General features: G+C 43.6%; 1 long non-coding RNA gene across 1 annotated transcript in view; it reads left to right on the top strand.

The window, feature by feature from the left end:
• The first annotated feature begins 812 nt into the window (after window positions 1-812).
• LOC144340073 (uncharacterized) overlaps window positions 813-17,653 on the top strand; it is a 151,289-nt gene continuing 134,448 nt past the window's right edge. Inside the window, exons 1-2 of the long non-coding RNA XR_013415786.1 lie at window positions 813-942; window positions 2,168-2,318. This is a non-coding gene — a long non-coding RNA (uncharacterized LOC144340073). The remainder of the gene's footprint in view (window positions 943-2,167; window positions 2,319-17,653) is intronic.

The following is a 17,653-nucleotide window of genomic DNA, read 5'->3' as shown; positions in this document are numbered from 1 at the left end:
AATAGCGTTGCTGTTCTCATGATTCACTCCTCTCCTAGCCTCAACCTTCGGCACGTGATTTTTCAGTTCCTCCCCGCTCCACTTCGAGTAAAGTATCTGTCCTGCCCCATCGATAGAGGGCATGACCATGTAAATTGCTTTGGTCTATGTGCTATTAGCAGACATATGCAAACAAGAGCTGGAAACATACATGTGTAGTTGAACTTTCCCTCTTGCATTTCCACTACGGCCACGGAAACATGTTCGGAATAGCCTGTAGCTGATCCAAGGAGGATGACAGCTAAGTAAGGCAACAGAAGCAAATCTACAACTTGGAGCCGAGATCAGCCAGGCTGAGTCCAGATCAGCTGACCCCAAGCCAAGTCCAGGCATGTGAAAAAGAATAAGTGATTGTTGCTGAAAGTCACTGAATTATGAGATATTTTCTTACACGGCGTTATTGTTGCAATTTGCTGATTGATGCATAAGGGTAAGCAGAATGTCCCCTGGTACAAATCTTGAGAGCAGTAATACATATTCAAAGAAGAGCTTTGAAGTATCAGAGGAAGATTTTTTTCAGAACATAGGGCAATCTGTCCTGAAACATCAGCACAGAAAACTGTGCTGAAAAAGTCTTATTAACTAGAAAACGTCAGTGCTGACTTAACTCAGTGACTTCAAAGACCTAGGGTCATGCTTTCTTTAAAGCCAGCAAGCTCTGCTCTGCTTTTGACCCCTGCTGGACTGAGTTATTTTGAATCTGTTCTTGTGACTCTGGGGCTTAAAATAGTCACTGCTGAGCCATCTGTCTTGGGATCCATCTCACTTCTGAAAGGTATAGCAGCTGTGGCTGAATTGAAAGCAGCTCCTGTTAAGAAAGTGAACAATCTCTCGGCTTTTCTCCATCCTACGAGTGTGCCCAAGGGAGAAAATAAAATAGAGGGCATTTGGCTGTCAAAGAAGGTAAGAGCTTAAGAAATGAACCTGGGAGATGCTGGGCAGATAGCAAAGGAGAACTGGGACAGCTGCCAGAGGGCCTGGAAAGGAGCCAGGTTAAATAAAGTTCAGACAAAGATGCTGCCAGCTGGAAGTGGTGAGGGAGAATGGCCCAGGGCATGGCTGTGTAATAGCAGAGCAGCAAGTTGTGGTAGGAAAGGGTGTGGGGGTCAGGAGACAGAGGTCTCCAGCCAACGACTCAACTTAAGCACCGACATTGTCACTGTGTGACCCTTTGCAACTCTGTGCAACTCTCAGCCTCAGCTTTTCCTCCCTTAATGTGGAGTTAATAATATTGATCTCAGGTGGCAAGAGTCCATCAGAATAATTCAAACAGGAACCAGATAAACTGTAGAAACCTAAGTGAAAAAGTCATCAATCACACACAGGTGAAGATGATCATTTCAACAAGGCTAATACTAGGATCTGTCATTTTACTGTTTCATGGTATATTTCCAGTACTTAGTGCACTATATAATATAATATATATATAATATACAATATAGTATATATTATACATACAAGACTGTCTTCTATATACAGCATGTACAGCTGTATATACAGTCTTGTATATACAGCAAGACTGTCTCAAAAATGAATTATTTATTGACTTTATGATATATTATAAAAATAGATAAAATATAATATTCTAGTAATAGATAATATATAATACATATTTTATAGTAATATATAATCATTATATTAGTGTATGTAATATATTATAATAATCTATAATATATTATGTAATAATATATAATTATATTATGTATATAATATATAATAATTATATTACCTTATATAATATAATATACAATAATAATTATATTATTTTATATAATGTACAACAATAATTACATTATTTATATACTATATAATAATCAAAGTATTTTATATACTATATACTAATTATATTATTTTATATCATATGTAATAATTATATTATTTCATATCATATACAATAATTATATTATTTCATATCATATATAATTATATTATTTCAGATAATATATAATATTATTTCATATAATATATATTATATATATTTATAATTATATAATATATAATAATGTATTATACGTATTTGGCATATACACACATGCTGGAGAAACCCACACACTCAATAATTTCATTATTCAATCAGTAATGCCATTAACACACGTACCAATCAATCTTATTTATGTTCCTGGAAAAGTAAGAGATAGCTGTTGTCTTTATCTGGAGAGCTCCTGAAGTTGCATTCTAGTACAGAATAGAGAACAATAGCCAACCTGCCTGCCTCACAATCACATCAGAGCACTACAAGCAACTGCTGCCATGAGCAGGATCTCAGCCCACAAGGGAAGGTGAGTTGCTGGTGCAGAACTCAAGGGGAAGTCTGTGGTCATAAGGAAGGGGCAGGCTGCTGGAGAAAGTGTTTGTCCTCCATCTCTCTGTTTCCTAAGGCTCATGTCTTTTTTGTTTGCAACCGCTAGGACATAGTGTTTACATAGGACCTGGCATTGCACGGACCCTGGGTTGCCGCTTACAACCTGTCCAATCTTTGCAAAGATGCTTAATCTCTTCTCTATGCTTCATTTACTCATCTGTGAAATGGGTATTAACAACCTGCTTACTTCCATGGGTGTTTACAGCAGGGATCAGCCAACTGTCACCTGTGTGCAAGCTCACCCCTACTGCCTGTTTTTCTGTGTAAAGTTTTATGGGAACACAGCCAACCTCATTTATTTACAAGTTGTCTATGGCTATTTTTATGCTTCAGTGGCGGAGTTGAGTGACTATGACAGGGGCCAGATGGCCTGCAAAGCCTCAAAGAGTTACTATCAGGCCCTTTGTGGAAAGCATTTGCTAATTCCTGGTTTGAGGATTCAACAAGGTAATACATGTGAAACCTTTAACACAGAATCTGGAATGTGGTGGGCAGTCATAAAATGGTATTATTGTAATGGTGATACAAATAAATACCTGCTTTTAAGTGTTTCAGGAGAAGGGATGTTCACATAAATAAGTTGGGATGGGAACACGGGCCACAGTCTTAACAAGACTCACGCGGGTGCCATAGGAGCCTATGGGAACCATAGCCCCATTGACACAGCATGGTGCTCCCATCAAAGGAAGAGAAAGAGGAACATGGAGAAGCTCAGCGGCTACAGGAGAGAGGGACCAGGGTGGCAAGGACTCGAAATCATGACACTGAGTCTGGAGATGGTATTTGGCAGGCAGTTCGATGAACATTTGCTCCTCCTGAGTGAGAATTCTTGGCAGAGAAGGGATTAACCCATTCCACGAAGAACATTTTGGGGACTTCCAGGGACAACGGATGCTGTACCTATTGGAAGGCTTACGTGGCATGTGAAAAACTCAAGATCCCTTAAAGAGCTGCTGGCTCCATGCAATGCCTCACATACTTTTCATTGGCCACACTCTCTCTCTCTCTCTTTTTTTTTTTTTTAATTTTATTTTAAGTTCCGGGGTACATGTGCAGGACTTGCATGTTTGTTACATAGGTAAATGTATGCCATGTTGATTTGCTGCACCTGTCAACCAATCCCCTAGGTATTAATCCCTGCATGCATTAGCTATTTGTCCTTGTCCTGATGCTGTCCCTTCCCCCACCACTCCCTCTCCCTGACAGGCCCTGGTGTGTGTCGTTCCCCTCCTGAGTCCATGTGTTCTGTGTTATGATTGTTCAGCTCCCACTTATGAGTGAGAACATACAGTGTTTGGTTTTCTGTTCCTGTGTTAGTTTCCTGAGGATAACGGCTTCCAACTCCATCCATGTCCCTGCAAAGGATGTAATCTTGTTCCTTATGGTTGCATTTCCATGGTATATATGTACCACATTTTTTTTTTTTTTTTTTGGGATGGAGTCTCAATCTGTCACCCAGGCTGGAGTGCCATGGCACGATCTTGGCTCACTGCAACCTCCGCTTCCTGGGTTCGAGCAATTCTTCTGCCTCAGCCTCCCGAGCAGCTGGGATCACAGGCACCCACCACCACACCTGGCTAATTTTTTTGTATTTTTAGTAGAGATGGGGTTTCACTATGTTGGCCAGGCTGGTCTTGAACTCCTGACCTTGTGATCCCCCTGCCTCAGCCTCCCGAAGTGCTGGGATTACAGGCGTGAGCCACTGTGCATGGCCATGTACCACATTTTTATCTCTTTCAATCCACAGTTTATCTCTTTAATATCTTCTGTTTGTAAAGCTGTGCTTTGCTTACTTAGGTATTTCCAACATGGCTTTAAAAATTTCAGTGGCTTACTCAACAAACTTTTTCACTGGAACAAGCCAATGAGAAGTAGAAGAATGTTTAAGTAGGCTGGCAGCCAGGCAAAAGGGAGTGGAAAGGCAGAGACAGAATGTCCAAAGGTCTTTCCTCAGTTTTAGTGTTTAGAAACACATGACCATGTAAGCATTCTGGAATGCGGTGAATATTAAGTTTTCTTCTTGCAACGGCACTCAGCGCTACCTGGACTTCAAGTAACCTGGGCACTGATTGTCCGTTAGCTTGCAGCCATTGATTGAGTCCCATTCAAGAATCATTTATTGAGTGTGAGACTGAGGCATAAGAATCACTTGAACCCAGGAGGTGAAGGTTGCAGTGAGCCAAGATTGCACCACTGCACTCCAGCCTGGGCAACAGAGCAAGACTCTGTCTCAAAATAACAATAATAATTATTATTATTATTTATTGACTTTATGAACTAGAATATCTTAGTAGTGAACTCCCAGGGTTATAGTGTTATTATCAAAATAGACTCATAACACTCACCTATCATTTATCAAGGACTGGCTATGTGTCAAGCATTGTGCAAAAGATTTTTACATACAATTGGCTCTTTGTATTTGTGGGTTCTACACCCATGGATTCAACCAATCAAGGATTAAAAATATGTTGGAGACTTGTGCTTGTGATCTCAGCAACTCAGGAAGCTGAGGCAGGAAGGATCACTTGAGCCCAGGAGTTTGAGGTGGAAGTGAGCTATGGTGGCACCATTGCACTCCAGTGGGAGACAGATAGAGACTCAGTCTCTATCTAAAAAACAAAAAAAAGAGAAAAAAATTGAACACAAGTCAATAAAAAATACAAATTAAAAAACCTATATAGTATAACAACCATTTACATAGCATTTATATCGTGTAAGGTATTAGAAGCAATCTAAAGATAAAATTGAAAGTGTACGGGAGGATATGCATAGGTTATATGCAACTACTACACCATTCTGTAGCATAAGGGACTTGAGCATCCTTGGATTTTGGTATCTGAGGTGCGTGGGGACTAGAAGGTGGAAGACAGGGGTCCTGAAACCAATCCCCCAGGTATATCAAGGGAGGGCTCTACATGGTTTTACTGAATCCTCAGAACAACCCTTCATGGTTTTAGAGTTGACCATGCAGACACCTAGCACCACTAGGTGATATGCTTAGGTAATAGAGCTAGCAACGGAGTCAAAATTTGAACCAAATTTGCAGATTGCTATTTCAGGATCCTCTCAACTTCTCAATGCCACTTTATAAAAGAAGGCATCCAAAGAGTTGCCCAGAACATAGCTGGTGCAACTTGAAATACATGTCTCCCGTGATAGAGTGGAAATTTCCAAGAAGATGCACAAATTTGGGGGGCATTGGGCCTTGCTGGACTCACTTGCCCACCCGGAAGGCAGGGAATGAGATGGTAGGGCTGACTGCACCCTGCTGGCAAGCAAACCCGGGCATTGTCCCTACATCTTTAACCAATACTATGGACCTGTTTTCCAACTTAAGTCAAATCATCTCTTCAATGACACTGTCAGAGGTATTTGAACCACTGCAACTCCATCTTGAATAGCGGCTGGGTAGAATAAGGCTGGGACCTGCTGGGCTGCATTCCCAGGAAGTTAGGCATTCTTAGTCACAGGAAGAGATAGAAGGTAGCACAAGATACAGGTCACAAAGATCTTCCTGATAAAACAGGTTGCGGTAAAGAAGCCAGCCAAGACCCACCAAAACCAAGAAGGCAACGAAAGTGACCGCTGGTCATCCTCACTGCTCATTATACATTAATTATAGTGCATTAGCATGCTAAAAGACACTCCCACCAGCAACAAGACAGTATACAAATGCCATGGCAATGTCCAGGAGTTACCCTATATGGTCTAAAAAGGGGAGGAAGCCTCAGTTCCAGGAATTGCCCACCCCTTTCCCAGAACTCTCGTAAGTAATTCACCCCTTATTTAGCATATAATTGAGAGATAACTGTAAGGGTCCTTAGTCAAGCAGTCCATGCCACTGCTCTGCGAATGGAGTAGGCATTTTGTATTCCTTTACTTTTTGAATAAACTTGCTTTCACTTTACTCTATGGACTCGTCCCAAATTCCTTCTTGCCTGAGATCCAAGAACCCCCATCTTGGGGTCTGGATCAGGACTCCTTTCTAGTAGCAAGACTATATAGGTTGACACTAGTTTGTAGGGTAGCAATGAGGGAGGAGTAGACAAGGTCCCCTTTTAAAGAAAACCAAACCCCCCAAATAAGCACATTTAAATTCTCCTTTATTTAGCAGAGACCCTTGAAGCCACTCTACTCTTGTTTTGTTCTTTTTGTTTGCTTCTTGTTTTTGTTTTTGAAACACAGTTTCGCTCTTGTTGCCCAGGTTGTAGTGCAATGGCATCATCTCGGCTCACCACAACATCTGCCTCCCTGGTTCAAGCGATTCTCCTGTCTCAGCCACCCGAGTACCTGGGATCACAGGCATGTGCCACCACGCCCGGCTAATTTTGTATTTTTAGTAGAGATAAGTTTTCTCCATTTCGGTCAGGCTGGTCTCGAACTCTCGACCTCAAGTGATCTGCCTGCCTCTGGCTCCCAAAGTGCTACGATTACAAGCAGTGAGCCACCACACTCGGCCAGCTTTGTAACTTTACTTCATCCTCTTCATTTACATAGGGCGTACCCCAAGTAACCAATGGAAACCTCAAGAGGGTATTTAAACCCCAGAAAATTCTGGATAACGGGGCTCTTGAGCCCCTGTGGTTGGGCCCGCTCCCACCCTGTGGAACATATTTTCATTTTTAATAAATCTCTGCTTTTACTGCTTCATTCTTTCCTTGTTTTGTTTGTGCATTTTGTCCAATTCTTTGTTCAAGAGGTCAAGAACCTGGACACCCTCCACCAGTAACACTATCATTGGTACAAAATGGAAACTGAGGCAGGAAGCACCTAGTCTATCTTCATGCTCCACTGTTCTTTCTTTTCTTGGGAAGTCTGTCATCCTGGCTAGCACAAAAGTTATCCAGACACTGGAAAGAGCCAAAAAGGAAGATTCTAATATAACTTCCCATCTCAATCCTTCTTCACTCCTCATTCCCCGTCAGCCTGCTTTCTGATCTGAGCTGCAAATCTATGCCCTGTGGATCTGGAAGTTGACTCTATGGAAGTCTCTCTTCTACAGTGGAGATCCTGCCTGACTGTCTCCAGTAGAGGCAAACCATATAATGGGAAGAAAATACAAAATGCAGATTTAAGGCCAGGCATGGTGGCTCATGCCTGTAGTCCCTGCATTTCAGGAGGCCGACATGGGAAGATCACTTGGGGCCAGGAGTTCGGGACCAGCCTGGGCAACATAGCGAGACCCCCGTATCTACAAAAATAAAAATGAAAAAATTAGCTGGGTATGGTAGTACACACCTGTAGTCCCAGCTACTTGGGAGGCTATGGTGAGAGGATTACTCAAGCCCAGGAGTTTGAGCCTGCAGTGAGCTGTGATCATACCACTGCACTTCAGCCTGAGTGAAAGAGAAGAGGAGGGGAGGTTCTAAACAGTCTACATTACAGGTGGGAAGGCAACAGAAAGTTGGGGAAAGAAGGAAGATCCTGAGAGATAAAATGCCATGCACGAAGGAGTATGACATGATAGTTCAAAAACAAGGGGAATTAGGGCTCCGACAGCACCTACTCTGAATCATCCATAAGCCAAATAGCATCAGGATTATTTCTTGACGTCCACCCTGCTCCTGGCTCTTGGATGCAGGCATTCAAAGCACTTTGGGGGATGAAGGTGGGTGGGAGAGCAATGACGACCTTATTGAATTATCCCAGAACTTTAGAGATTCACCTTCCCGTCGTGGCCTTACACAGCCAGTCTCATTAAAACTGTGTCTCTGATGGTCAGAGTGACTCAGCTATGAGTGCCAAGTACCACCCCATTTTACCCCTGACACTAACATAAATAATAAGTAAGGGGGATCATTTTCCTGCATGCCAATGAGAAAGGTAAATGTCAGAGACCTGGAGACAGGTGGATGTGGGAGGACAGGCATGTTGTCAATGTCAGAAAATTCAGAGTTTAAGGGCAGGTTAGCGCCCTCTTGTAGATGACTCACGTAAGCATAGTGTGAGCAGTCAGTGGAGATACAGGAGCTAAAAAAAAATATTTAGGCAGTTAGTGAGGGTAAGTAAGTCCTTGGCAAGGTTTCCATTTTAATAAAAATGCAGCCCTCATTATGTCTTTTTTTTTTTTTGAGAGGAATCTTGCTCTGTCATCCAGGCTGGACTGCAGTGGCAGGATCTCAGCTCATTGCAACCTCTGCCTCCCGGGTTCAAGCAATTGTCCTGCCTCAGCCTCCCGAGTAGCTGGGATTACAGGTGCCCGCCACCATGCCCAGCTAATTTTTGTATTTTTAGTAGAGACAGGGGTTTCACCATGTTGACCAAGATGCTCTCGATCTGCCTGCTTTGGCCTCTCAAAGTGCTGGGATTACAGGCGTGAGCCACTGCGCCCGGCCAAATCATTTCTTCTCTGACAAAAAACAGCCTGTAAAATCGAGCTGCAGACATAGATAAGCAAGCTGGAAGTTTGCACGGGTGAAATGCTGGCAGCTGGCCGGTCGCGGTGGCTCACGCCTGTAATCCCACCACTTTGGGAGGCTGAGGCAGGTGGATCACCTGAGGCCAGAAGTTCAAGACGAGGTGAAACCCCGTCTCTACTAAATATACAAAAATTAGCTGGGCGTGGTGGTGGTCACCTGTAATCCCAGCTACTTTGGGAGGCTGAGGCGGGTGGGTCACTTGAGGTCAGGAGTTCGAGACCATCCTGGCCAACATGGTGAAACCCAGTCTCCATTAAAATACAAAAAAAAAAAAAAAAATTGGAGGCCAGGCGCAGTGGCTCGTGCCTCTAATTCCAGCACTTTGGGAGGCCGAGGCAGGCCGAGCCAATCTCCTCACGAGGTCAGGAGATTTAGACCAGCCTGGCTAACATGGTGAAACCCCATTTCTACTAAAGATACAAAAAAATTAGCCAGGCGTGGTAGCATGTGCCTGTAGTCCCAGTTGCTCAGGAGGCTGAGGCAGGAGAATGGCGTGAACCCGGGAGGCGGAGCTTGCAGTGAGCCGAGATCGCGCCACTGCACTCCAGCCTGGGAGACAGAGCAAGACTCCATCTCAAAAAAAAAGAAAAAAGAAAAAAAAAAACAGCAACAACAAAAAAGAAATGCTGGCAGCTGTGCCAATCAGAAAAAGCTACCTGGGGGCCAGGCATGTTCAACATGGCTGCTCCATCTTCCCTTCAACCATGTGTACAGTAAAGGAACAGGCAACATGGCGCCGGCCAGGCAGAGACCCCATATTCATAATGAAGGATGAGGTTGGGATGGCCAGCTTCTTCACGTGCTATGTAAATGGCACTAGTCCAACCAATATTTTGGGCCTATGTAAATCAGACACCACCTCCTCAAGCTAGTCTATAAAACCCCGTGCCTTTCACCGTGGAACTGGAAGAACCACTCGGGAACCCCTCCATGTCTGCAGGAGAGAGAGTTTTTCTCTTTCTCTCGCCTAATAAACTTCCACTTTTTTTTTTTTTTATGCGACAGTCTCGCTCTTGTTGTCCGGGCTGGAGTGCAATGGCGCAGTGTCGGCTCACCACAACCTCCCTCTCCTGGGTTTAAGCGATTCTCCTGCCTCAGCTTCCCGAGTAGGTGGGATTACAGGCATGCGCCATTACGCCCAACTAATTTTGTATTTTTAGTAGAGACGGGGTTTCTCCATGTTGGTCAGGCTGGTCCCAAACTCCTGACTTTAGGTGATCTACCCGCCTTGGCCTCCCAAAATGCTGGGATTACAGGCGTGAGCCACCGTGCCCGGCCTGATACTCTGATATATAAGAGATGGCTGGGCAACATAAAAGGCTAAAAACACCAAGTAATACTCATTCTTTTTTTTTTTTTTTTTTTTGAGACGGAGTCTCACTCTGTCGCCCAGGCTGGAGTGCAGTGGCCGGATCTCAGCTCACTGCAAGCTCCGCTTCCCGGGTTCACGCCATTCTCCTACCTCAGCCTCCGGAGTAGCTGGGACTACAGGCGCCCGCCGCCTCGCCCGGCTAGTTTTTTTTTTTGTATTTTTTAGTAGAGACGGGGTTTCACCGGGTTAGCCAGGATGGTCTCGATCTCCTGACCTCGTGATCCACCCGTCTCGGCCTCCCAAAGTGCTGGGATTACAGGCTTGAGCCACCGCGCCCGGCCCAAGCGGTTTGAATAAGGTCTCAGTAGCTGAAGATGCTGAAACCAACAATTCATGACCCGTGAATTGTGAGTTTCCAGAGTCTGCTTAAAAAACACAACCGAGATTCACCCTGTAAGTGAAGGAGAGTGATTGAAGAAATGAAAAAAGATTTGACTTCAAGCCACCATGCTATTTCCAAATGTCAGCTGGTGAGTAATGAGTTACTAAGTGATTGTTTTAGAAAGAAAAGCTTTTTTTAGCAGAAAGCTGAGCCAGCCAGCCATTTTGGAAATGGAGGCTTGGGATTGGATTACGTGGTCTTGTGGTCATGTGAAAACTTTTGTTCTGTCACCACTGTCTGTTTAAACTTACTTTCAGTGGGTATTTTGGCCTGGTGTGAGTATTTTTATCTCTGGCAAGTTCCCTTCCTCTCTTAGATAATAGAGATTATCTCCCGGGATTACAAGGACAGCTTCTCCACAACGAATCCCGATATCATTTGGTACTTGTGTTTCGACAGCTTGGAAATCTGGGCCACATCCGAGTGACAAAGGCTAGCTTCTTGGTGTTAACTGGGGCCTTGCCAACTAGCAATTCCTGTGGTTCTGGAGACAGCCCTCTTGCCTAGGAGACAATTCCCTGGAATTTGATATTTATAGGAAATGGCAACCTGGTTTTGTTTACTCAGACTATTCAGGTCTAGGAAAAAGCAGATCTCCTACAAAGACCAGCCTTATCAGGCACCATGAAGACATGAGAAGCAAGCTGACCCAAAAGACAAATTGTACCCAGGTGCCTTGGAGTCAGATCAATAGTCAATTCTTGAACACCTGGCTGAGTGACTTACCCGAGGGACTCAGTTTCCCTTGTGAGGAAACAAGGACTCTTCACAGAAATTCTGTTTCTTATTCCAGGAGCTTCATAGAATGGCACTCCCCTTATCCCATCCTCTTTGATATTAGGCATGACCAGATGACATGCTAGGCCAATGAAATGGAGGCAAAATAGACCCATGTCACTTCTGGCTGTGAGCTGAGGGACAGCTTGTGATTCACCCGCTCGTTCTCTTGCTCTCTCTCCCTCTCTGCATCCCTGAAACTAGCAAGAGTGGCTGCTCCATTTCCTGCGTCTTGGAGTCAGAAAACCTGGGAGCTAAGCTATTAGCTGATCAACAATTAGAAAGTGGTGTAAGAATCTGTTGTTTTAAGTTGCTAAGACTGGAGGGTTATTGTTACCATAGCACATGTTAGCCTGTCCTGACTGATACAAGAATCAGTTAGTTTTCAAGGAGATAGAGGAAAATTAAAAGACACGAAGGAGTGAAGGATATACTATCTCAAAACATACCAGATTGGGATCTTCATTATTGCAAGTTGAAAACACTGGAGAAATTGTAGTTTCAGAAAGGGCTGGCTGACTTGACTTTTCCTGCATGTAGCAAGTATGAAAGATTTCTCATACCAGGGTGAGAAAATAGCTCTATCACCAGAGACTTGGGATGGAAGGCTGCAAAGGACCTGAATAAACGTACTTAATTATGTAACCCATGTTGCTCTCATTTCTACTAAAAACACACAAAAAAATTAGCTGATTCTGGTGGCACGTGCCTGTACTCCCAGCTTCTCTAGAGCCTGAGGCATGAGAATCACTTGAACCTGGGAGGCAGAGGTTGCAGTTGAGCCGAGATCATGCCACTGCACTCCAACCTGGACGACAGAGTGAGATTCAGTCTTTAAAACAAAACAAAACAAAAAAGATGTATCCCTTATCTACAACCTCTTTTTCACTCCCTTATACATCTCCTAGTAACTCCTCTAGAAAATATACTGCCATGGCCGGGCGCGGTGGCTCATGCCTGTAATCCCAGCACTTTGGGAGGCCGAGGCGGGCGGATCACAGGGTCAGGAGATTGAGACAATCCTGGCTAACACGGTGAAACCCCGTCTCTACTAAAAATACAAAAATTAGCTGGGCGTGGCAGCGTGAGCCCGTAGTCCCAGCTGCTGGGGAGGCTGAGGCAGGAGAATGGTGTGAACCCGGGAGGCGGAGCTTGCAGTGAGCCAAGATCGCGCCACTGCACTCCAGCCTGGGTGACAGAGCGAGACTCCATCTCAAAAAAAAAAAAAAGAAAGAAAGAAAGAAAGAAAATATACTGCCCCCAGCCAGATTTTCTTTGTCTTGCCATTTCTTCTCAATTTTATCATTCTTTGTCTAAATAGTACAAAAGCATCTTGCTTTCGCCTCTTCTTTGGGTTTGCCTCTCTTATGAAGATCCCCATGTACACATAAAACTAAGAAAATTTTTATAGTTTGCTCTTGCTAATCTGCCTGGTGTCAGTTTGGTTTCTAGATCCAACTATAGAGTCCACCCGCTAAGAGCTAAAGATGTGTTGGAGGGGATCTCTGAGTCCTCTACAGAAACAGAACGGCAAAGCCTCTTGCATGGTGTTTGGCTTATAGAAGGTGATTTATTTATTCAGTCTTTAGGATCCTACTATGTACCGGATGCTTGGGACACAGAGGGACATAAAACAAAAAGTGATCTCTGCTCTCTCTTTTTTTTTTTTTTACTGTCTAGAGTTGATTCCTACTTGATAGACATTGCTATTGTTGTATGTTGATAACAGACTCTACTTGCATAAATGCTGGAGTAGGGAGTTCTGTGCAGTCTTGTAGAGGAAGACCTAAGAAGGCCTTGAAATGCATCGTGGCAGCCACATTCATTCTTAAACATGAAAACCACACTGGAATTGTGTACAAGGCAATGTCCTCATGAAAGAGCATCATATGGACCAGGCACGGTGACTCACGCCTGTAATCCCAGCACTTTGGGAGGCCAAAGCAGGAAGATCACAAGGTCAGGGGATCGAGACCATCCTGACTAACAAGGTGAAACCCCATCTCTAATGAAAAATACAAAAAATTAGCCAGACGTGGTGGCGGGCGCCTGTAGTCCCAGCTACTCAGGAGGCTGAGGCAGGAGAATGGCATGAACCTGGGAGGTGGAGCTTGCAGTGAGCGGAGATCACTCCACTGCACTCCAGCCTGGACGACAGAGTAAGACTCTGTCTGAAAAAAAAAAAAAAGAAAAAAAAAAGCATCATATGTACACAATTGGAGTAAATTGTGTCAATCTTGTCTTTTGCAAAAGAATATTGATAATAGCTGCTATTTATTTTGCACTTGCAATGCTCCAAGATTTGTGCTAATGTTTTCTGTGCATTAACTCATTTAATAGGATCCTCACAAGAGTGTGATGAAATTGATACTGTTGTAACGATTTTATACATGAGGCAATTAAGATTTGGAAACTAACTTACTTCCCCAAGGGAACAGAACTGAAAAGTGGCAGAGTCTGAGTTTGAATCCCTGTCTGATAAAAAAATAAAAGTGTATAGGTTACAGGCAAATAATACGATCTCAACTGGAAATACAAATAGTACACTACTATTGTTTTCCATATAGATACGCTTAAAAAATAGGCTTGAAGTTCAACAGCTGACTCTTGGGCAATAAGTGTATCATACACAGGTTGCATTAGTTTGGCTGGATGTATTTTTGTTGTGGTGGTGGTTTTTGGAACCTTCATAATCAGTCTTGGCAAAATGATCTGTGTGCAGAAACAGAGAATTATTCCAGATGCTGTGTCTGTCAACCTTAAGGAAAAAACTCAGTCCTGGTAAAAATCCCATAAGGCTAGCTGTTTAGGGCCACAACAGGGAAGGTGAATCTCTAAGGTTCGGGGATAATTCAATAAGGCTGTCATTGCTCTCCCATTCCACTTCCATCCCCGAGGGTGCCGGGAATGCCCCCGTCCAAGAGCTGGGAGCAGGGTGGATGCCAAGAAATGACTCTGATGCTATTTGGCTCATGGATGACTCAGAGGAGGTGCTGTCAGAGCCTCATTGCCAGTGTCATCCTCACTAGGTGATTTCATTCTGGGAGAAAGACAGCCACCAGCAGGGTTCTAGAAACATGATTTTCTTTCCTCATTTGACTGACGGGAACGAGGTGACAGAAGCAGTGGGCTTTCACGTGAAATGATGCCTCGCCCTTCGTGTTATTCCAGCAGCAGAGCTGCAAGCGTGACATTCACAGTAACTCATCCTGTCCAAAACAGAGCTCATTATCTCTCCCTCCTCGGTCTTCCCTCTCTTGGTTAATAGCATCACCATATACTGAGTCACCCCAGCTGGAGAGCTAATAAGTAGGCAAGAAGGAGTAGAAAGGCCTGAGGATGTGGAATTAGAAAAGCAGGATGTAATTGGCCTCTTTACAGTGAAGAGAGAGTCTTGGGGAAATTAACCAAACCTCTCCGAGCTCCGGCTTCCTCTCACATGGGAATTATTGATGTTAGGATAATAATCCGGATGTATGAGACTTTCCCTGTCCAGCATCACGTCGGGATTTCTTTCTTGTTTTCGTTTTGTTTTGTTTTGTTTTGTTTTGTTTTTGCCTTAGTCCAGTGATCTCTTTAACTGCAATGGTTCATCTTGCATTACCAGGTCTGAGCTCTGTGACTTCGATTTTCCCATCACCGGCTATGAGGGCTGGATGCTTCAGACGTACGGGCTTGTACCTCCGGCTTTCCCACTCTCCTTTCCCACTCTCCCGAGTCTGTCCTTCATTCCACTGTAGCTGTGCAAACTTCCACTTTTGGAGGGGACAGGGGAGGATCATCGGCTTTATTTATGTTATTTTTTATTTTTTATTTTTGTGAGAACATAGTAGGTGTATATATGCATGGAGTACGTGAGCTATACTGATACAGGCATGCAGTGTGAAATAAGAGCATCATGGAGAACGGGGTATCCACCCCTCAAGCATTTATCCTTTGAGTTGCAATCAAACTACCATCTTTAAGTTATTTTAAAATGTAAAATTAAGGGACTGTAAACTAGTTCAGCCATTGTGGAAGACAGTGTGGCAATTCCTCAAAGACCTAAAGACAGAAATACCGTTTGACCCAACAATTTCATTACTGGGTATATACCCAAAGGAATATAAATCATTATATTATAGAGGCACATGCATGCATATGTTCATTGCAGCACTATTCACAATAGCAAAGACATGGAATCAATATAAATGTCCAATAATGATAGACTGGATGAAAAAAAAAAATGTGGCACGTACACACCATGGAATACTAGGCAGCCATAAAAAAGAACAAGCTCATGTCCTTTGTGGGGACATGGATGGAGCTGGAGGCTATTATTATTAGCAAACTAACGCAGGAACAGAAAACTAAATACTGCATGTTCTCACTTAGAAGTGGGAGCTAGATGATAAGAATGCATGGAAATATAGGGGGAAACTACACATCCTGGGGCCTTTCATAGGATGGAGGGTGGGAGGAGGGAGAGGATCAGGAAAAACAAGTAATGGGTACTAGGCTTAATACCTGGGTGATGAAATGATCTGTATAACAGACCCCCATGACACAGGTTTACCTATGTCACAAACCTGCACTTAAAAGTGGAAATGAATAAATAAATTAACTAATGAAAATAAAAATAAAATGTAAAATTAAGTTATTGTTGACTATACTCACCCTGTCGTGCTCTCAAATAACAATTCTTAGTCTTTTTATTTATTTATTTTATTTATTTTTTTTTTTTGAGACAGAATCTCGCTCTGTTGCCCAGGCAGTGGTGCAGTGGCACGATCTCGGTGCAAGCTCCGCCTCCCAGGTTCATGCCATTCTCCTGCCTCAATCTTCCAGATAGCTGGGACTACAGGCGCCCGCCACCACGCCCAGCTAATTTTTTTGTATTTTTAGTGGAGATAGGGTTTCACCGTGTTAGCCAGGATGGTCTCGATCTCCTGACCTTGTGATCCGCCTGCCCAGGCCTCCCAAAGTGCTGGGATTACAGGCGTGAGCCACTGTGCCTGGCCTTGTCTTTCTATTTTTGTACCAATCAAACTTCCATTTTTAATAAAATGTATTGATTTTATGATTATAGAAGGAACATACATTTTTGTTAAAAATGAAAATATAGGCTGGGCGCAATGGCTATAATCCCTTTAATCCTTATATATAATATAATCTATATATATCACCCATAATCCCTTTGGGAGGCCGAGGTGGGCGGATCACAAGGTCAGGAGTTCAAGATCATCCTGGCCAACATGGTGAAAACCCGTCTCTACTGAAAATACAAAAATTAGCTGGGCATGGTGGTGCGTTCCTGTAATCCCAGCTACTCAGGAGGCTGAGGCAGGTGAATCGCTTGAACTCGGGAGTTGGAGGTTGTAGTGAGCTGAGATTGCACCACTGCACTCCAGCCTGGCTGACAGAGTGAGACTCTGTCTCAAGAAAAAAAAAAAAAAGGAAAATATAGAAAAGTCCAACAAACCAACCAAAAAGAATAAAAGCATCATGTAACACATGCTGCAGAGACAGCCACAGATGTCATATTGTTAGACTCATTTTCTGTGTATGCTTAAGAACACTAAAAAATGAACATCCCTGTGACAAGTGCATCCTCATTACAGGAAGAAGCCCATCCCCGAGGCAGGGTGAGTCACAGGGACTGGAACGTGAGGGCTCCTGCTGCCTCAGAGGAGTCAGGGTCTGCTCACATGGGCATCAAGAGTCCTAAGCAGGGGGAATAACTTCTGCCCTGAATCATAGCCCCCGGCCCTCCCACCACAGGAGGATGCTTCCATAAATTGTACTCAGAAAAAACAAAGCTCATTTCAGTCGAAGACAAACTGTAATATAAAAGAGACCAAGATAGAAGCTATATAAGAAAATGGGAGGAAAGGGACAGCGGGAAATGGCAAATGAGAAATGCATGGAGGAAAATAGGGTATTTGGCAAGAGGACCAGTGTCACCAGCCTTTCATTCAGTAAAGAAAAGCTTAATGAGGCATTTATGAAACTAGAGCTCAAGCAGAAATAGCAGCATGCAGAGAAGACATGGCAAGACAACAGAGATGAAATGTTAGCTGGAAGAAATAAGTGAACAAGCAGGAAGAAGAGAAAGATAAAGCTACTGAGAAACACAAACTGTGGTAAAGGAAGGACAAAGAAGAATTAGCATAGCTGAGAGCACAGGAATTATTATGAAGAAAAGAGTTGAGAGAAGCAAGCAAAATAGCTGGGTGCAGCGGCTCACGCCTGTAATCCTGGCACTTTAGGAGGCCAAGGTAGGTGGATCACTTCAAGACCAGCCTGGGCAATATGGCAAGATC

Source organism: Macaca mulatta, chromosome 3 (genome assembly GCF_049350105.2).
Source record: "Macaca mulatta isolate MMU2019108-1 chromosome 3, T2T-MMU8v2.0, whole genome shotgun sequence".
In the NCBI taxonomy this organism is placed as follows: domain Eukaryota; kingdom Metazoa; phylum Chordata; class Mammalia; order Primates; family Cercopithecidae; genus Macaca; species Macaca mulatta.
Note: the sequence above shows the minus strand (reverse complement) of the source record. Positions and strands in the feature narration are given on the sequence as shown.